Source organism: Sorex fumeus, unplaced genomic scaffold (assembly GCF_029834395.1).
Source record: "Sorex fumeus unplaced genomic scaffold, SorFum_2.1 ptg000003l, whole genome shotgun sequence".
Classification (NCBI taxonomy): domain Eukaryota; kingdom Metazoa; phylum Chordata; class Mammalia; order Eulipotyphla; family Soricidae; genus Sorex; species Sorex fumeus.
Genome location: NW_026606060.1, coordinates 42,048,904 through 42,070,213, shown reverse-complemented (window position 1 = coordinate 42,070,213; position 21,310 = coordinate 42,048,904). Strand labels below are relative to the sequence as shown.

General features: G+C 44.0%; 1 protein-coding gene across 1 annotated transcript in view; it reads left to right on the top strand.

Annotated features, from left to right (window-relative positions):
- TMCC3 (transmembrane and coiled-coil domain family 3) overlaps positions 1-21,310 on the top strand; it is a 307,813-nt gene that overhangs the window by 127,692 nt on the left and 158,811 nt on the right. The window lies entirely within an intron of this gene.

The window sequence follows — 21,310 nt, the reverse complement described above, 5'->3', positions numbered from 1 at the left end:
TCTGCCAGGGAGTGAGACCTGGACCTGCACAAGGCAGAGAAGACTCATATTTGAGTATAGGAGCAAAAAAGACCCTCGGCATCACCAATGAGGAGAAAGACCTGCAAATGTCAAGGGGAGCAGCTCTCTAAAGAGAGGGAGTTCACCTTCCCTCAGGGGACAGAGAAGGAATGCAGTAGAAGGAATTCACCTTCATACAGGGACAGAGGGGCCATGGACTGGGGTGCTCTCCCCCAGCTGAGCAGTTCTTCTGATTCTCTCATTCTGTGTTCCCTTTCTTTTCTTCATTTCCTTTTAGGCACCATTTCTTCCCACAGATCAGCTAATTTCCCTGAATTTTATTTCCAGTCATTCGGTTTTTGAGTTTTTCCAAGCTCCCACTGATGTTTTGCCTAGATTTTGTGTTGGGGTGATGGATGGACTGAAACCCTGAGAACAGGCTTCCAGCGATGGAAGCTTTTGGGGGTGTAGGTTTTGATGGCAGCCAGGTACCTGTGGTAGTTTTGGAACTTAGCAGATGAAGTGTTCAGTGACCACGTTAGCCCCCGTTCCACCCTCTCATTTCTCACAAGCTTAGTCACAGGTGTTGACTTGTGAAAGGAACTTTAGAAATCATGTACAAATAAGGTATTGGGGGGGTCCTGATTTTTTATTTTTGGAAATGAGAATTCCTCTGTATGCAAGAGAAAGTGGGTAGATAAATAGCATCATATACTGCAGATTAGAGAACTGACTGGTTTTGGCTTTGAAATATGCATATTCTGTGAAAGGGGGGAGAGAAAAGGGGGGGAAACAAGCAGTGATCTCCTGGAGGGGTCCTCCTGGAGGGAGAAAAACAGAGGGAGAGAGGGGGGGAGAGAGAGAGAGAGGGAGGAAGAGAGAAAGCTCAGTGGGCTTCACATGAGCTCTGCATGCAGGAGGCATGCAGGAGTTCCATCTCCTCCAACACATGATCCTTTGAGCAGCTGGGAGTGACCCCTGAGCACAGAGCTAAGAGTAATGTCAGCATGATTCTGGGTGTTGCTCCTCCACCAAATAAAAATATTTTCATAAAAATTCCTAAAATGTGCATGCCTTTTGACCAAGAAGCTCCCTTTCTAGGAATTTATTCTAAGAAAATAATCAAAGAGGTATGTGAAGATTTGTCTATGAAAATTTTCATTACAGTGTGTTATATTAGAAATTAGCTTTATGTTGAAGGATAGAACACCGGTTGAAATAATTGTGGCACCTCTCTTTGATAGAATACAGAACAATCATAGAAGAGTAAATTCTATGGCACATAATGTTGTTCATATTATATTTTATGTCAGGAATGCTTTGGGTAACTTACAATAAAAACAAAAAATTTTTTTTGGTCACTGCATGAAATAGGGATTTATTTTTCTCACATGACAAGAAAGTGTGATGTAGGGAACTGCTTCTGTGGGTTCCTTGGTCTTGCCACAGCAAGTCCACATTTGCTATCTATTAACTTTCTACTACTCAGTACCGGAGGTCACAAGATGGCTGCAGCACTAGAGGCATTGAGTCCACATCCCAAGTGGAAGTAGCACCTAATTAACAACTTGCTACTAATTAACAACCTCTTATCTGGGAAGCAGAAGCTTCTTTGCAAGCTTCCAGCTGATGTCTCTTCATATCTTATGAGCCAAGCCCATGTCACATGGCCATTTCTAGTTGCCAAGAATGTTAATAAAGCGAGTCTTTAGCATTCCAAAACTGTCAGGTACAGGCAGACAGGGAAATGAGGGTTTGGAAGTGAATCAACCCACAGGTCTGCCATAGCACATGGCATCAACTGAACACCAAGAGTTGGCAGAGTAACATTTTCAACATGGTCCTGTAGAATAAATAATATAAAATGGATATTTTTATGAATATTTAAAAGGTAAAAGTGTTCCAAAATTTTAGTCCTGAATGAGTGATTAATTTTCTTGTTTTACATACTGTGATACAGAGGTAAAAAAATGAAATCTCTGTTTAACTATGTCAGTCCCTTACAAGCCTATAAGTTGGGCCCAGAGGAGTTGGCCCTGTGGGCTGGAGCACCCCCAGCGTCATCCTGGTGGTCCCCAGAACCCTGGGCCTGATCCGTGTCACCAGCCCTGGCACTCTGCCATCAGGACCTCAAGCAGAGTATTACTGGTGTGGCCCCTGAGCACTAATGGGGAAGTCCCCCTACCCAACCCCCCAGCCCCCAATAACAGCAACCTTAGTGTTCTGTGTAGAGTGACTGTCCTGAAAGCAATAAGAAGCATGTCCTAAGCACCACATGAAACTAGAGGTGCCAGGTGTGACCTCTGCAGGGATTTGTACTGTAGGTACACGCATACACACATTACTTTCCTTCTGGACCCCTTTAAAATTGATCATGGATTCCAAGCCACCAATTCCTAGCTTCTTCATTCTGACTTGTGTCTGACTGTCCTTAACACCTGGTTGTCCTTCCTGAATTCTAGATGTTCACCCTTGAGACCATCCACAACTGTACTGGGTTATTAGTTGGTCAGCAGTCAGCAGGTTTGGGGCAGATGTGTTGCCAGATGTGGTACTGAGCCCTGGGAATAATGCAACAAAGGTGACCCAGGCTTTCCCAGAGGAAGCTCATGCAGCTGGGTAGGCAGACAGAGAAAACAAGCAGTGACCTCCTGGAGGGGTCCTGCTTTGATCCCAGTAGCCTGGGAACAGGGATGGGGGCACTGACCCAGCCTGGGGAGTGAGGGGGAATCTTCCAGCTCAGACTTTCATGAAGGAGTTAGTAGCAGGTGGGGGTACAGAAAGGTAAGATACTTCCCAGGCAAAGGAAACCAGTGACAGCTGTTCCCATGTCCAAGGGCTGCGGGATACTCTTTCTTCCTGGGAAAGAGGCGTGATAATGAAGATGAAGGGGCCATAACACGTCTGACTCTCTGTCCATTATCTGCTTATTTATTGAGGTGTTTGGGGCTTTCTCGGTGGTGCTTAGACTTACTCCTGACTTTGTACTCAGGGATAATTTCTAGAGGTGCTGGGGCACTTATATACAGTGCCAGTATTGAACTGCCCGCATGCAAATGCCTTAACCCCAGTACTCTCTCCCGCCCAGGAATCTTCAGGTTTTTGCAGGTCCTAAACGGGATACAGCACTTTCTCCACCGACCCTATTCCCCAACCACTTTTCTCTAGGGCCCAGCTTCTCAAAGTGTGGGTGACAACCCCATACTGATTGCATAACTGAATGTAGGTTTATTTCTTTACCTATAAATGTTCAATGTGCTTACCTATTTTCTATGCCTACATACCCAGGTTTGTGTAAAAACTTCTTGGGCCAAATGGGATCTCAAGTAGGAAATGTGTGAGAAGCCGTGCTCTGGAACTCTTGGGGCTTATAACTTCACTAAAGCTACTGAGTGGTCACTGAACTGTGTGGCCTGAGGGAATTCGCATTTCCCGCCTTACATTTTAATTTTTATTTTATTTAAAAAACTTTTTTATTGAATCACTGTGAGATAGACCATTACAAAGCTGTTCATGATTGGATTTCAATCATATAGTATTCCAACACCCATCTCTCCACCACAATACATTTCCTAGCACCAGTGTCCCCACATTCCCTCCCATCACCCCCTGTTCCCCACCCCCTGCCTGCCCCTATTGTAAGCGCTTTTTCTCCCTCCCTCCCTCCTTCCCTCCCTCCCTCCTTCCCTCCCTCCCTCCCGCTCCCCCATCTCTCCCTCTCCCTCTCCCCCCCCCTTTCTCTCCCCTTTTGGGCATTGTGGTTTGCAGTATTTGTGCTGAAAAGTTACCAAAAATATCCCTTTACCTACTTTTAACCCCCAGACCTTGTCCAGCATGATCATTCCCAGCTATTATTGTCTTATTGGTCTCTTCTCTATCTTACCTACCCCACACATACTTGTGGTTACTTCCAACCATTGATAAGTCCTAGCCCCTGTTTTCCCTGGCCGTGGATATTAGTCTATATATATATATATATATATATTAGTCTATATATAATATATATATATATATTCCCCCACCCCATCTTCCTATCACTCCAACCTAGAAGTCTAGCCCCCAGCCACATTACAGATCACACCCCACCCACCTGCCTCTGTCCTGACTCTTGGCTCTGCTGACGTTCTGCTCATCACTTAAGACTGAGCAAAGTAAACCAGAACAGAATATATATATATAGATTATATATATAACAGAATATAATATATATCACAAATGAACACAGCGATTCTATATTTGTCCTTCTCCTTCTGACTCGTTTCACTCAGCATGATGCTCTTCATGTCCATCCATTTATATCCATTTATAGGCAAATTTCATGACATCATTTTTCCTAACAGCTGCATAGTATTCCGTTGTGTAGATGTGCCATAGTTTCTTTATCCATTCGTCTGTTTGGGGGCACTCCAGTTGTTTCCAGATTCTGGCTATGATGAATAGTGCTGATATGAACATAGGAGGGCAGGTGGTGTTTCTGTTGTGTGTTTTTGGGCTCCCAGGGTATATTCCCAGAAGTGATATTGCTGGGTCAAATAAGAGCTCAATTTCTATTTTTTTGAAAAGTGTTCATGTTGTTTTCCAAAAATGCTGGACCAGTCGGCATTCCCACCAACATTGAAGGAGAGTCCTTCTCTCCCCACATCCACGCCAACACTGGTTGCTTTTGTTCTTTTGGATGTATGCTGGTCTCTGATATATCACCAGCTCTCTCTTTCCTCAGTTACTTGGTTGCATTTCGGAGCAGGTTTTTAGTTTGATATGAGGAAAGGTCATTCTGGAAACATTTTCTGCAAAGGGTACTCAGGCTTGTTTAGACTCCTTGTTGAAAGAATATGTGAATAAATGAGATATAAAAGCTGGGGAAGTAGCTCAAAGGTAGGGCACTTGCCTTGCATTTGTGAGGCCCTGGGTTTAATCCCCAGCAAAAGATTTAAAGGGTAAACAAGTAAATTGTTTTTTAAAAAATTTAATGAATCTGTTTCTTAAAATTATTTTGTAGTATTCGTGGAATTTTTTTCTCTTCTTTTGTTTTGTGGGATTGGAGCACAGTAGGTCAGTAGAGTTGTATAAACACAGCAGAGATGTGGTATGTCCTTGGGATTGGAGCAAGACTAAGAGACCCAAAGATACATGCTTTATGTCCGCCACTCCTGGACCAGTTGGCACCTGCCTCTTTCAGACCATATTTATCCAAGCAATTAGCAGCAACTCAAAAAAAGAGTAGCAGGAATTCCAGGGGGTGTCTGGATTTCATTCTCCCTGTCTCAGCCCTTTACCCTCTCTGAGGGCTTCTGACTCTCTTTCCAGGCCCATTGGCAGAGTCACACTTACTCTCCATGGCCTCATCCTTGCCTTTCTCTGGGCCCTGAGCACTGTTTCCATGGCTACTTCTTCCATTTTCTTCCAAACCAGCTCTCCCAAACTAGGTAGGAAAGGCAAAATATTTGGAATCAGTTTGGGTTTGAATCCGGGCTTATCACTTAGGTCATTTTACTTAATCAGCTCATTGAATTGCCTTGTCAAGTAAGCGATTATTCAAGTCTAGCTCTCAGACTGAGTCTGCAGCATCAGACCACAAACCTGGTGGTGTATAAGCTCTGCTGCTGCTCAGAGTCTGGGTAAGGCTCAACCCATGCACCTGGGCCTTTGTAAAAAAGTGAGCAGGTTCAGTTTACTTTATTTGGTACATTACTGGTCCAACCCTGAGTCATCCTGATTGCCCACTCGGGTGGTATTCCACCCATCTTCCTATCGCTCCAACCTAGAGCTCCAGCCCCCAGCCGCATTGCAGGTCACACCCCACCCACCTGCCTCTGTCCTGACTCTTGGCTCTGCTGTCATTCCACTCATCACTTAAGACTCAGCCAAGGAAACCAGAACAGAAGGGGACTGTGCAGGTGATTCGGTGTTTATAAAATCCAAGGCCACATGGTTTAACTCATCCATGGTAATGGAAGCTGAGTACTGGGAACCAGAGAGAGAGAGAGAACTAGAAACCTGAAAGGGCACATGGCAACTTTGTGGGGTGACAGAATTGTTCCCCATTTGTTGGTAAATAGTCACCACACAGTGGATCATAGAAAGTTTGTGCATGTTTTTGTGTATTAGTAATACCTTAAAAAAATTTAAAAAGCTGTGGCCATTATCCCCTCCAGGAAGCTTTCCTGTCCCTATGTCTGGCATCACACAGTCCAGGAACTAACTGGTGGCCTTGGCTAGGTGACTGAATAAGTCTGGCTCCGGGGCTGGGAATAGACAGTGGGTTGCTGGCATAGGGGGAATAGTTCCAGATTCTATTGGAAATGCAGATTGAGGGAGCACTGTGTTGAGTAAACAGACCTTAGTGCCATCCTTATTTGCATTAATCAGTGTTTTCTGAGACGCTAAACAAGATGGGTTACTTCGTGGTACCTGCAGTGAGTTGTGAATGACAGAGAATTCTCAGTCTGCATAGCTACAGTGGCCCAAGGTTCAAACTGATAATTTCAAGTTTAAAGTTTAAAAGACTTCAGCTTCTGGAAGTAGAAAGTTAGTACAGTGGGTAGGCACTTTCCTTGCATATGGCTGAGCAGGGTTTCAGTCCCCAGCATTCCATATAGTACTTGAGCCAGGAGTGATCTCCAGGCACAGAAAGAGGAGTAAGGCCTGAGCACCACTAAATATGACTCAAAATACCCACCCCCCAAATTTAAAAGACTTAAGCTTTTAAAGTTTGCTATGCTATACTCCTCTCTTGAAATATCTGGGCCTAAGTAATAAAAGTCAAAGACCAGGGGCTTGAATGGACAGTAGGGGGTGTGTTTTTCTCACATAATGAAGCATGGAGGTTTGACTGGTTCAGCTTTTAAGAAAGGCCATTTAGAAGCATGCTGGTTCTCGTTCACATGCTGACACTGTGGTGACTGCAGCTCCAGGTGTGTGATCTGCATTTATAGAGGAAAGGGAGGAAAAGAGTTTGTTCTGCAGGTCCAGAGGGGAAGTACAGCAGAGAGGGTGCTTGCCTTGCACAAGACCAACCACTTAGGGTTCAATTCCTGGCACAATACCATGTTGTCCCCTGAACCCACCAGAACGGAGTCCTGGGCACTGAATCAGGAGTAAGCACTGAATATAGCTGGGTGTGCCCCCCAAATAAACAAACATGTTTCTCTTGCAAACTGTCTCCTCTCATTAGGAACTAAAAAAAAGACTTAGATTTTTTATTCACCGGAACCATGCTTGTGTGACATCTGTGATTAACTTTGACGGAGCAGAGGAGGCAGGGCCAGGAATAAGGATATTTAGCTGGACAAAACTGGGGTTACATGAACAAGAAAAATAAGAGGAGATACGGCATTCACAGCAAACAAGCCTGTTCAGTTTCCCATCCTTAAGTGCATTTCTATTGCCTTCGAATAGAAGAGCAACGCAAATTTACTACTACTGAACTCTTTTTAGTGTGGCTCTTTTTTATCTCCTGAAACTCAAATGTATTCTAACACTTTTTCAGAGTGTACTCTGTAGAAGGCAGTTTTGAAGCAAATAACCATGACTTAATGGGTGAAATATATTGGCTGGATTAAGTGTTTTCTGGAAACCACAGTTCCAAATTGCAACCGTTTTTTCCACTACCAAGTTATTTAAACAGACATTCATCATGTGTATGCAAATCTGGTGTTAATAATAGCAGTGAGCCTGGATGGTCCCTGTTGGTGGCAGGAACACTGGAATGATTCAGTGTGCCCAGGGAGGCCTTCCTTCACATCTTGACTGCTCGTATCAGTCATTCTTCTCCATCACTTAGTTTATGATACAAATTTGTTGGAAAGTAAACTCGAACAGCTCATAAATAGTATAATTAATTTTTGTTCCACTTCACTTCCAATTGCTAATTGATTAAAACCTACTGCTGTGTTATTTTTCTCTGCTTCCCATATATTCTGTGAGTCATGACACTCACTGGGATGATTTTACCTTCCACTGCAATTGCATGACCGAGGAGGACCACATCTATCTGGTTTCCCATCTGCTTCACTGAGTGCCTGGCCTATAGTAGGTGCACAGTAAACACTGGCTGAACAATGTAATCTCCAAACAACTCCTGGTGATAATCAGTTGCACATCAGTAACTGAATCAGTCTCAGCTGGCTTACTTGACCCTGTGTGCCAAAATTTTATTTATAAAGATTAGAAAGCACAGGCTCCACACTTGATGATGTCAGGCTGGCTTGGGACACTGAGTATGTTTAGTATTATTTCTCATTTACCTCAATGGGTGGGGCTGTGGTGCTTGTTTTCTAGCTCAAGCAACCAGAAAGAGAATGACTTCTTGATTCTATTTCCTGGGTACCAGGGAATTGCTGTGCTTACCCTCACACAGGTCAGGAGCGTAACCTGCATGTTCAGGAGTGTGGGCCACCGGAGAATGCTCTAGTTAAGGTAGAGGGGAAAACAGGTGAGGGAGGGACACCAGGTAATGTAGTTAATTTCACTGGACACTTTCGATCTCCCTGGCCAAATATTTATCAAGTCAAGATAGAAAATAGGAAGGCTGGGGGTGGTTAAAGGGAATCTAGGCAATCTTCTCTTTGACCCCAAGCATAAGCCCAGTGGAAGGCATCTGTCTTTGACATCTCACCTGTGCCCGAGCTAACTGTATGATTTCAGGATTTTTTCCTATGTGCACCAGACTTTGATTGGAGAAATAAGGAAAGCTAAGAGGAAGGGACACTGGTCCATGGACTCAGAGGTAGGTAGGACTCAGTGATGGACACGGAGAAGAAAGAGACTAGGAGGGGACTTTGAGAGACAGAACCCCTGAGAGAACTTTGAGAAGCAGAACCAGCAAGAGACCAGAGCAGGGATTTTGAGGGAGAATATGCACCAGAAACCAGATGGGATTAGCCTGAGTGTAGTATGGAACATAGGCGGGTCCAGAGCTACCTTCTTAAAGCTGTTAAATAAATAACTGTAACTTCATAAACATCTGGGTTTATTGTTTCTTGAAAGTTTTTTATTGGCATCCTTTTTATTGGTCTTCTCTGTAAATTATTATGTCCTCTGCAAATAATGACAATTTTATTTATTCTCTTCCAAATTGGATTCTTTTGTTTTCTTTTTGTATCCTAATTGCTATTTCTAAGACTTCCAGTACTATTTTGAATAGTGGGGAAAATGGGCATCCTTGCCTTGTGCCTGGTCTCAGAGGGAAGGCTTTTCATTTTCTTAGTTTTGGGGAGTGGGGAGTTTGTTAGCTTATTTTTGTTTTAGGGCCACACCTGGAAGAGCTCAGGGTTTATTCATGGCTCAGTACTCGAAGTACTCCTTTCTGGCCTGGGGTGCCTGGGATAAAACCCAGTTCAGCTGTGTGCAAGGCAAGCACCTTACCTGCTGTACTATTGCTCTGGCCTCTTCTGACCCAAGACTTTTAGTTTACCACCCTTGAGTATTATACTAGCTGTGGGTTTGTTGTAAATGGCTGCTATTATTTGAAGAAGTTTACCTTTATCCCTATTTTGTTGAGTTTTTTTTTTTTTAAAAATCATGAAAAGGTGGTGGATTTTTCAAAAGCTGTCTGCATCAATTGATATACTTTTTTTGGTTGTTGTTGTTCTTTGGGATACACCTGGTGATATTTGGGGCTTACTCCTGGCTCTCCACTCAAGGGTCACTTCTGGGTGGGGCTTGGGGGACCATATGTGGTGCTGGGAATCAAACTTGGGTCAGTTGCCTTCAAGGCAAATGCCCTGCCCACTGTGCTTTATCTCCAGCCCCATTAAAAAAAATTCTTATTTAATTCTTTTACTTATTGAGGTTCTGTTATTTACAGTACTGTTAATATTGGTTTCTCGTGGTTTAATAAGATTTTGTTGAGAATTTTTGTATAGATGGTCATCAGTGAAATTGGTCTGAAGTTTTCTTTTTCAATGATGTCTGCTTTGGGCATTATTTTAATGTTGTCTTCATAGAAAGAAGAAACTTTGGAAAGAGTCTTGTTTGTTTCTTCAATATTTTTGAAGAGTTTGAGGAGTATATGTAGTAAATCTTCTTTGAAGATTTGATAAAACTCACCAGTGAACCCATCGGGACCAGGGCTTTGTTCTTGGGGAGATTTTACATTGCTGTTTCAATTTCCCTGCTTTTAATTAGTCTGTTCAAGTTTCTAGTTCCTTCTTTTTCAGTTTTGGGAGGTTATATGCTTCTAGGAATGTATCCATTTTTTTTCAAGGTTCTGCAGCTTGACAGCACAGCATGCATAATAAGCTCTCAAGATCTTTTGTATTTATGAGGGATCTATTAAAATTTCTCCCTTTTAGTCTCTGATCTTATGTTTTTCTAGTATTTTTCTCACAAGTCTAGCTAAGGATTTGTCTATCTTATTTGTTCTTTCAAACAACTATCTCCTGGTTTCAATGACCCTTTGTATTTTTTTATTTCTATGTTATTGATTTCTACTCTAGTTTTTATTATTTATTTCCTTCTACTAGTTTTTGGATTTGTTTATTGTTTTTTTTCTAGATTCCTAAGATGTGTGTTTAGGTTGTTGATTTGAACTTTCTCTTCTTTCTTAATAAAGGCCTGTATTGCTATAAATTCCCACTTAGTACTGTCTTTTCTGTGTCCCACAGGTTCTATGTTTTGTTTCTTCATTCCCATTTGCATCAAGGAATATTTTTCTTTCTTCTTTGATTTACTCCATGGTCTGCAGTTATTTAGCAGCATTTTTTTCAGTTTCCAAGTGTTGGAGCTTTTCTAAATTCATTTTTTTATGGTTAATTTTAGCCTTCATAAACTTGTGATATGAGAAGGTATTTGATATGATTTCTACTTTTTTTTTACTTTATTGTGTTTGTATCACGTAGTATGTGGTCTATCCTGAATAATGGTCAATGTGCACTAGAGAAGAATGTGTATTCAGCTTTTGGAAGACCCTACATATGTCAGTTAATCTCAGTTCTTCCAGTTCCTCATTTAGGGCTTTTGTTTCTTGATAGTCTGTCTGGTTGATCTGTTCAATAGTGAAAGTGGGGTGTTGAAGCCACCCACTACTGTTGTGTTTCCATTGATGTGCTTTTTTTTTTGTCTGTGAGAGCAGTATCTTCATTCTGTGTATTTGTGTTCATAAGAGTGATAACCTCTTAATCTATTGACTCCTTAAGCAGTACACAATGACCGTCCTTATCTACTATTACTTTTTTTCTAGCTTGGATGCTATTTGGCCTGAAATAAGTGTAACTGTCTTTGTTTTTTTCTGCCTCTACCATTCGCTTGTATATTTGTTTTCCATTCTTTCACTCTGAGTCTGTGTTTATCTCACTAATTCAAGAGTGTTTCCATTAACAGCATAAAGTTGGGTTTTGTTTCTTGATCCATCCTGCCACTCTGTGCCTTTTTGTGGAAGAGTTCAGTCAATTGATATTCAGGAAGATTATTGATATAAAGGAATGTACTGCCATTTTTCTATGTGGGTTTTGGTTGTTTTGCAATTAGCAATTTTCTTTTTATAGACTGGCCTTTCAGTAATTCTTGTGTGGTTGGTTTAAATGCAGCAAATGTTGCCAGCACTTGTGTTGCTGAGAATATTTTTATCCCTCCCTCAAATCTAAATGACAATTTCACAGAGCGGTGGACTCTAGGTTGAAGGTTTTTTTTTTTCCTCATTCAGTACATAAAATAAATCATCCCATTCCCCTCTTGCTTCTATAGTTTTGTATGAGAAATCTGTAGTGATTTTTATATTATTTCCCTTGTGTTTGAGGTTTCGCTTTTCTCTTTATGTGTTAAGTAGTCTGTCTCTCTAGTTCTTGCCATTTTGATTCTAATATGTCTAGTGTTGTCTTGTTTTATTTGGTGCTTTTGGGACTTCTGGAATCTGTGCAAAAGTCCCTCTGTAGACACCAGGGAAGTTCTGAGCTATTATCTCTCACACCAGCCGTTTTTTCCCTTTCTCTTTTTTATTCTCCTTTTGCTATTTCGGGATTATTCCTCTTGCTATTATCCATTAAGTGTTTCACATTTTCTTCCATATATTTTACATCTCCTTTGCTTCAGCATTTTTGTTGCCACCTTGTGTTTTGTCCTCAAGTTCACTGATGCAGTTTCCAGCATTCAGAATTCTGTAACTGTGACTTGCTATTATACTTTTTAGCTCCTTCAATTCTATTTATATGACTTCTCTTCTGTTCCTCATCGGTTCTTCTTTGAGCTACTTGAATTTCTCTTTCAGTTCTTCCTTAATTTCCATTGCCATCCTAAGGAGTGTAGTTTTGAGTTATTCCCTAGACCAGGATTGAGGCGTTGGATGAACTTGAAGGATTTCCTTTTCTATCTCTGCTGGAGCAGCTGAATTCCTTTGTTCCTGGCAATACTCAGGGAATTCTCCTGGCTCTGTACTGAGGAACCACTCCGGGTGATTCTCAGGGAACTATTTGGGATATGGAGGATGGAACCTGAGCTGGTGACATGCACGGCAAATGTTCTACCCATTGTACTCTCTCTCCAGCCCCAATTTTCCCATTGTTCCTAAAGTTTCCTGGGTGATGGCTATGGAGCTCCAGATTTCAAAAGATCTGAGTGTCAGTGTGCTGTGTTGTTTTGGGCTGTCAGGCTGCTGTTTGGGTCTCTATTACTCCAATGCCTAGTTCAGATATTTCAGCAGGAAAGGCAGGGTGGAGCTAGTTCCTTTGTTCCAATGGCAGTGAGTATTCTAGGAGTATTCTGGCACTAAAGGAAGACCCTGTGGGTTCCCAGCAGCCCATATAGTGTCAATGGGACATGGACAGCTGTTGTATGTGTTCTCATAGTTCTGATGGGTGCTGTGGGTGGGGGTGTGGCAGGAAGCTTCTCTAGGTCTCAGCTGGGGCAGGTGCACACCTAGCTAGAAAGGGGGTGCAGAGGAAATCTTACTGTGAGATTCTTCAATAGCTTGCATGCAAGTGGGGCATCCAGGAAGGACAGACACTCCAGAAGTTTCGTAGGCACATCTTTCATATGCAACTCATTAACCCACTCAGGGATGAATCCAGGTTGGCAGTGACACTCTTTCTGTGACCCTTGAGTTGGGCTGAGAGCTGTGCCCAGGAGAGGGGTCCAGCTGTCAGTCCACAGGTTCTGTCTCTGCAGAAGACCTGCAAACTTGCATGTTGTGTCTTTGTTTCCTCAGTGATCACTCAGTACCCATAAGGCTCCATGATACTGGTCTTAGGCTGCTGCTCTGGCTTGTACTTGATGCCTCTGTTTCCTTTTCTGGAGTTTAATGTGGCAAGACTTATTGTGTAGGATTACTGGAAGGATAAAATAAGAGTCTCTATGTTTATCTTGTATATATTATAAATAGCCTATGAATAGTATATAGTATCTGTAGGATATGTATTTCATTGTGCATGTATAGAAACTTGGAAGCGGGCCTAGCACATTAACACTCAAGGAAGTTCAGCTGGGCCCACAATTCCAAAAGTCTCAAAACTCATGACAGCCAAGTGTCTTCATCAGTTGGATGGAAACTTCTTACATGTTGAGAAACCAGTGGCTTGCAGACACTGAGCTGAAGGTCTGAGAGGCTATTCTGAGGCTTTATATAGGCATTCACAGACTGCTACAGAAAAGCAGGTGTAGGTTATAGGATTATAGCGCTGGGTTCTACTGGCAATAATACCTAAACTCCAAGATCACCCACAGCTCTTCCTCCTCAGCAATGCACCTGGAGTGTACAAATTTCTGCCCCTGCCTTGCAATGAATCAGCACCAAGGGATTATTACTGGTGTGTCTGTCACTGGATCCATGGAGGCTTTAGGGGCATTAGGAACAATCTTTAAAATCTGTGTGGAGAAGGTTGGTGGAATTCAGGAAGGCCACTCAGAGGGGTTCCTAACTGGGGTTCCTAGGGGAGACTGGGAGAATCGAGTACCTCCTCAGGCACAGTGCTGGCCTGGCCTGGAGCCCAGCATGGGGGTGCTGGTGCCTCACGGAAGGCAGCGGCCACCATGGACGAGAGTATTCTCACTCACTACTCTATGAGTCTGTCAAAGGGAACTTGTTCTGGCCCAGGGTTCCAGAAGACTTTTCTGGCCCTCCAGTCAGGTAAGTTGGAAGGTTTGAGGGCGGTGAAGATGCCACCTCTGGCCAAGCTGGAGAAGGAAAGAGGTAATGGAGAAAGCAGCAGGAGGCTGCAGAAAGATTCCCTTCTCTGGGAGCTAGAGAAGGGAGGCTGACTGCAGAGACCAGAAAAGGGAGAGAGGGCGCGTCCCAGGACGGAGTCTGGCTACCTGAGGGTGTCTCATCCTGGCTTCCGACTCTTGTCCCCTTGTAACTGTTAATGACATTCATAAGTCAGCCCTCGCTGGTTCGGATCCTGAGAGAACGTGGTTCATCCAGCCCAAGAACTGGCTTAGAATATGGAGGCTTTATCCTTCTGGGAAATGAGAATCCAGTGGAAAATTGTCACCAAAGAAACAAACAAATGAAAAGCCCAACAAAACACAACAGTTCAAAAGCATGATTTAGGTCCTTGGGTTTTATACTTTGTAAATATTTTTTGTTTTCACCCTGCTGATCCTTCTTTGGGAGAGCAGAGTTGTTGGATAGATCCCGACCTGGGAGAAGAATCCAGAGTGCTGGTCAGCACATCTGTTACCTTAGGACAACAAGATAATTTGTGGTCTGCATGTGCGTGTGTGTGTATGTGTGTAGAAAAAGAACCAGTATCTCTGTCTGTTTGTGTGTGTATGTGTGTAGAAAAAGAACCAGTATCTGTGTGTGTGTGTGTGTGTATGTGTGTGTGTATGATCTCTATGTGTGCAGAAATAGAACCAGGAAGATTATTTGTGTGTGTTATGTGTGGTCTGGGGTGGGGCAATGTATGTGAGGGGTGTGTGTGTGTGTGTGTGTGTGTGTGTGTGTGTGTGTGTGTGTAGAAATAGAAACAGTAGAAATAGAAGCAGTATATGATGATCCTAGGAAATGGAAATGCCCTTTCCTTAGCTGCACTCTCAGGGGTTCCTGTGTTGTCTGAACCCCTGAGAAACAATCAGAGATCTGTCTCTGAGTGTTCCGGAAGGGTGGTGCCTTGGCTTTCCTTTCCCTTGAGTCCTGCCTTGTGCAAGTGTCTGTCCCAGGGTAGCCTTGCGCGGGCGCCCGCCTTCCCCATTTGATTTTCCTCAGTGAGCAGAGCTGGTCACTAGCCGGCACCTATGTATCAGTCTCCTGCTTCCAGCCAAAAAAAGGCAGAGGAAAATTCAGGAAGGCCAGACAGAGCCTGGTGTTTCTCATCAGTGTAGGATGTGCTCAGTACCTCAGAGAGAGGAGAATTCACCTTTGGGAATTCCTTTACTTACTTCTTATTTCTGTCACTTGGAGAGCTCTCCTGTCTGCTGCTGGGGAGGTGGAAAGATAAAAGGTACAGACAGCTGGTAATCCCCTCGAGCCTCTCAGTGGGATGGAGTTTAAGGCGGTTTAGTGATAAGAAAGCAGATTAGGACGAGAGGAATTGAAACGTTTGGAAGGTGCTGGAAGGCCCCTGTGGACTAGCGCTCTCCAGTTGAGGATGCTGTGGAAGAGGTTTGTTGAGCCGGCCTTCCTGGGACGAGCTTCCTGGGGAGCCCCCAGACTGGCTCTTACCTGGGAGAGTTCATCTCCACCTGGAAAAGCAAGGTCTGGTGGCACTCAGAAGAGGGACAGTTCTCTCCGAGACCAGTTCACACACACACACACACACATGCACACTCACACACTTTCTCTCAAAGGCAGGTTCTCTATCACACCGTCACAAACACACATTCTCTTCTCAAAAGCCAATGCACTCTCTCTCAAACACACACACACTCTTCTCTCAAAGGCTGATTTCTCTCTCTCTCTCTCTCTCTCTCTCTCTCTCTCTCTCTCTCTCACACACACACACACACACACCACACACACACACACACGAGTGTGAGCATGCTATCAGAGTGCCAGCATTGATTAATTTGCCCTTAAATCAGGGGCCCAAAGATGGATCATGGGGCTTGAGAGCATGCTTTGCCTGCAAGACCCCTGCATTCCATTCCTGGCCTGTATCCCCAACTACTACCACATGAAATGAAACAAAATGAAATTGCTCTCAAGTTGAATGCTTAAGTTCTCTTCCTAAAGAGAAGTTAAGTCACAATTTAAAGACCTGTTTGTTCATTCCACCCTGAAACAAACACATACCAGCGATGTTTTACATATCAGTTAGGGGGGATGAGTATTGCCATTTTGGAATGTCCCTCCTAGACTCCTAAGGCACAATCACATAACACAGTAAATCATTTTTGTTTAGGTTTCCTGGCCATGCCCCAGGAGTCCAGGAGCCTGATGATTGGGGGAGGGGGTGCACGTGTGTATTTTTCTGATGGAAGAAAAGCAGAATTGGGTTGTGGATATCCACACCTGGCAAATAATTTGACACCCTCCTAAGTGTTGTTTTTTTATTTCTTATCCTTTATTTATTTGGGGGTTGGGGATATATACCCTCTATGCTCAGGGCTTGTGTAGCATATACTTAAAGGGAGGGCATTCAGCTTGTTCACTGCGTGCCAAAAAAATCCAACTCTGATCCCTATTTGTATTGCCTGATCAGTCCTATAGAAGCCTTACAGACACCCAAATCAGTCTCCTCATCCATTCTAGAGTACTAAGATGGGGTTTTTTGTTTTTGTTTTGTTTTGTTTTGTTTTGGGGGGGTCACACCTGGCAATGCACAGGACAGGGCTTACTCCTGTCTCTGCACTCAGGAATTACTCCTAGCGGTGCTTGGGGGACCTTATGGGATGCTGGGAATCAAACCCGTGTCAGCCATGTGCAAGGTAAAAATCACCCTACCCACTGTGCTATCACTCCAGCCCCTGAAATGTTTTTGTTTTTTTTTTAATTAGCCTCACAACCAGGGTGCCGGGGGCACTCCCGGCAATACTTAGTCAACTGACTTGACTGTTCAATGTCTGGGCTTGGTCTTGTGACACTACTCTGCCTACAGTACTCGGGTCCACCAGCCTTACCTCGAAGATCCTAGAGGTAGACTGTGCAGAGACTGTGCAGTGTAGGGGATCAAAGCATGCACCTCCAGACCCCAAGCTATCTCCCAGTCTCAGAAGTGGTTCTTAATGAGAGAAATCCTTCAGCTGAGAAAGGAAGTATTTTCATGAAGTAAGATGAGGTTGTCAGCAAAGTGGAAGAAACAGACTTCTCAAATCCGAGTGATTTGCCAAAGCCACAATCTCCAGGAGCCTCCTGAGGTGAAGCCCCTAACAGTGAGTGGGATATGAGAATGGGGTGTAGCTCCCAAACAAAATCAAACAAAATGTCTTAGGGTGGAGTATATTTACTAAGAGCTGGGATCTTGAAGAGTGCTCACATTCCACACGTCATATTTTAAGAGTATTTAGACTTTAATGTTTTGTTTTGTTTGGGATTGAGGGGGGGTTGCATAACCTGGCAGTTCTTAGTGCTTACTTTCTGGCTCTGTGCTCAGGGATCACTTTGGCTGGAGGGTTTGAACCCAAGTCAACTGTGTGCCTTACCCGCTGTATTATCTCTCCAGCCCAAATATTTAGACTTTTGGTGAGCATGTATGAATTTCATGAATGATGTATATGACTGGCATGAAGGTGATTTCAGACACTGTTCAGAGCACCTGGTTCTCAATGTTGATTCAGGCACTTGGGCCCACAGTATGTGATGGAGAGAGAGATACATCTTAGGCAGGCATCAGTAGACTTGTCTACACTGTGCCAGCTCGCAGATCACAGAGTCTGTCTCAGCCACTCAACCCCTATGATGCCATGTAGGGGCCACCACAGATAGACAACGTGCTCACCCACAAAGCTGGCTGGGTGTACACCACTCACATTTGCTTACAGCCACTGAAATGTGAATTTCAGAGATTTCATCTCACAAGCTGTTGTTTCTCTTTTGATGTTTTCCTTTCAGCTGCTTAAACTGGAGCAACTCCTCTTTGCTCATGGGTCACCCATAAACTTGTGGTGGGCCCAAGGTGGCTCATCTCTTGTACCCATCAGTTTCACGCAGAAGTCAACTAAAGAAATAAAAATCACAAAATTTAGGGCTGGAGTAATAGTGTGAAGTTATAGTGATAGTGAAGGGATGTTACTTGCCTTCTATGCTACTGACCCTGGCTTGATTCCCAGCACCATATAAGTCCCCCAGCACGGCCAAGAGTATGCCATGAGCACAGTCAGGTATAGGCCAAAGCCCCACCCTTCCATGTCCATTTCTGCCACCCCCTCCAAGAAAAACCACAAAACTAGGCTATGATGATAAAAAACAGTTTTCTTTGGTGGTGTGGTAGGGATCACTCAGAGTGCCAGAATGTGACTTTCTAGGTAATGACAAAGTTCCGTGTTGTGCTGGGGTTGGGGGGGGGGGGGGGCGGGTTACACGTGTGGATGCATTTTATTGTCAATAAATGACATAAAAAAAAGAGGAAGAGTTATACTGATCATAACAACGACAAAATTTTAGGGGCACAGAGCGGTCCAGTGTTTATTTTTTCACTAGCAGCATGTGTGGGTCAGAAGAAGCCAATCTGCCCCATCCTCACACCTATTCTGAGCCCAGGCTGGATGTTGGCAGAAGTTCCCTTGGCAACGGCCCAAGCATAAGCCAGCCCACTGTCCTGCCTGCACCTTTCTCTCTTGCACACACTGTATTGCCTTAACCCAGCCTGAGCGCAAGTGGCTGCAAACCCTCATTAAGGAAAGTGCAGTTGGAATGCAAGCAAGCTGCCACCCTCACCTAGAAAAACCTTCCAAGTCTCAGCCTCCGATGGGCTGGTGCTTGATCGGGAACAGCAGGATGTCCCTGGAGGAAGCAACGGAAGAGCAGGACAGGACTAAATGGAGCTGAGTGCCAGAACTCTGTCTCCAGATGAAAATAGGTTCTTGGCAGGTCTGAGAGGACAAGTTGTCGTCTGTGTAGCAGCAATGGCTGGGAGCTGGTGCCGGCTTTAGCTTCCCCTCAGCACAGGGCTGTGCACATCCTCCGTGGCTATAGTACCCACAGCAGGAGCTCAGCTTGCCTGTGGCTGATACTCCCTCTTTTTACTGCAATCCAGCATCTCTCTGGAGCTCTGAACCCTCATTTCAGCTGTCTGCTGCCTTGCAGAAATCACGAACACGAACCTAAAGCTGCACTCCAGGACTGGCTCTCAAGTTCTGCTTATGGAAACTGCACTGCTGTCAAGCCAGGCCCCCAAGCCATGCAAATTGTACCGGCTCTTATATAACCAACCTGAATCCCCAAACACTAGCCAACGTTTCACCAATTCTTTTTGTTTGTTTGGTTTTGGGGGTTGCACCATTCAGTGCTGAAAGCTTACTCCTGGTTTTGTACTCAAGGATCATTCCTGGTAGGCTCAGAGGACCATATGGGGTAGTAGGGATCGAACCCAGGTTGGTTGTATACAAGGCAAGAAACTCACTGTACTCTCTCTCTAGTCCCCATCACTGATGCTTTATGTTTCCATGAGTTCTGCTTCAAGTTCTCGTTCTAATTTCTGGAGCCTTTGAGTAGCTCTCACGCTGGTCCCTGGGGTTTAGCCTTGTCTGCCTGACACCCCCCTTACTTTGTCCAGAGTAAGCTGATCTTGTCTCTCCCTTACCTGTGCATGTGTGTGTCTATGTGTGTGTACATGTGTGCATGTGTGCATGCAGAAGCAGTTATCTCTAGAAAAAGATGTTTGGGGTTTGAAACAAAAAACTTATAATGGGAGGACTGTGATCTGTGATTATGTATATATCTATATATTTATATAGATATATGCATGTATGTGTATGTATGTATGTCTATAGTATTATAGTAGACTATTTACCATGAGTATGATTCCAAGTTCTGTGATACAATAAGAGATATTAGAAACCCTGGCAGGCAGTCTCTATGAAACACTGGAATCAAAGAGCAAAGAGGAGGGAACGGGAAACCTGACTTCTGGGGAGTTTCTAGTATGTGGTGGCTCAGTAGCATGCTGCCGTTCTGTAGCTCTGCCTTGAGGGCTTCATTTTCTTTTTTTCTTTTTTCATTTATTGAATCACCATGAGAACAGTCACAAAGTCTTTCAGTTCAAGTCTCAGTCAATCATACAATGATCAAACACCCATCCCTTCACCAGTGCACATTTTCCACCACCAAGAACCCCAGTATATTCCCCCTCCCACCCCCCCCACCCCCGTGTAGCAGATTTCCACTTTACTTTCTTTCTCTCTACGTTGATCACATTCAATATTATGACAAAAGACCCAACATTATTACTTGGAATTTTCCCCAACATTCAGACCTGCCAAAAAGTCATCATTAGATCATTTGTTTTCTTTTGCAGATTATGAAGAGCATATGATGTCGTGTGGCCACAATAGTGGCCATGCAAATTTGGATTTCTGATATTTTAGTAATAAACCTAGAGGGATTACTGCCAAAAGCCCCTGGGTTCTGAGATTGGTTTGTGTGCCTCTGTGATCATGGTTGTTCAGAAGCCGGAGGAGGCGTTTGAGGGTGGCAACCCGGAGCATTTTCATGGCAGGGAGCAGGGCAGATTCCACTCCCCATCCCACAAGTCCCCACGTGCCTCATCAATGCAGTCTCATACCTGGCTGTTCATTAGGCTCTAAAAGATGCAGGCCACCATGCCGCTGCCACAAGGGGAGACAGGCGGAGAGACTGACACCCTTCCCCTCCCAGGGTAGCATAGCAACATAGTTAAATGCACTGTCCAGATGCATTTTGGTTTGGCATTATATTTTGTTCAGATTTTCCTACCACCATTCAAGGAGGGCTTTATTTTCCACCTCATGAGTTGTCAGCTTCCCCAGGCAGCCCAGATCTGCTCAGCATCCCAAAGCCCCCAAGGGCAGGTCTGCAGTTGTCTCATCTAGCGTTGTTTAACCACCGTCTATAGACTGGTGTGGGCTCACAAGTATAGAAAGACTGAAAAGTTCTTACTGGTCCACAGCCTTGGTTATAACTGCTGGTCCATGGATCAGTGTGCAGGACAGGTATTGGTCCATAGGAATTAAAAGATTGCAGACACTGCTCTGATCAATGCTTCTTAGCATCCAGCATAATCCATAAAAACAGGTGCAATAGAGTGTGAAGTTTAAAACTTGACTTTGGGATCCTGAACCTGGTATATACTAGATATGTTTGGGTAAGCCATCTGACTTCTTTATTGACTTATTTTTGGTGCCAGAGATTGGGCCCAGGACTCAGATCTGCAGATCTGTTTGACCCCTGAATCACTGACTTCTTAGAACTGAAGTTCTCTCACCTGTGAAATAAGAAGCATGAATAGTGCCCCCTTCATCA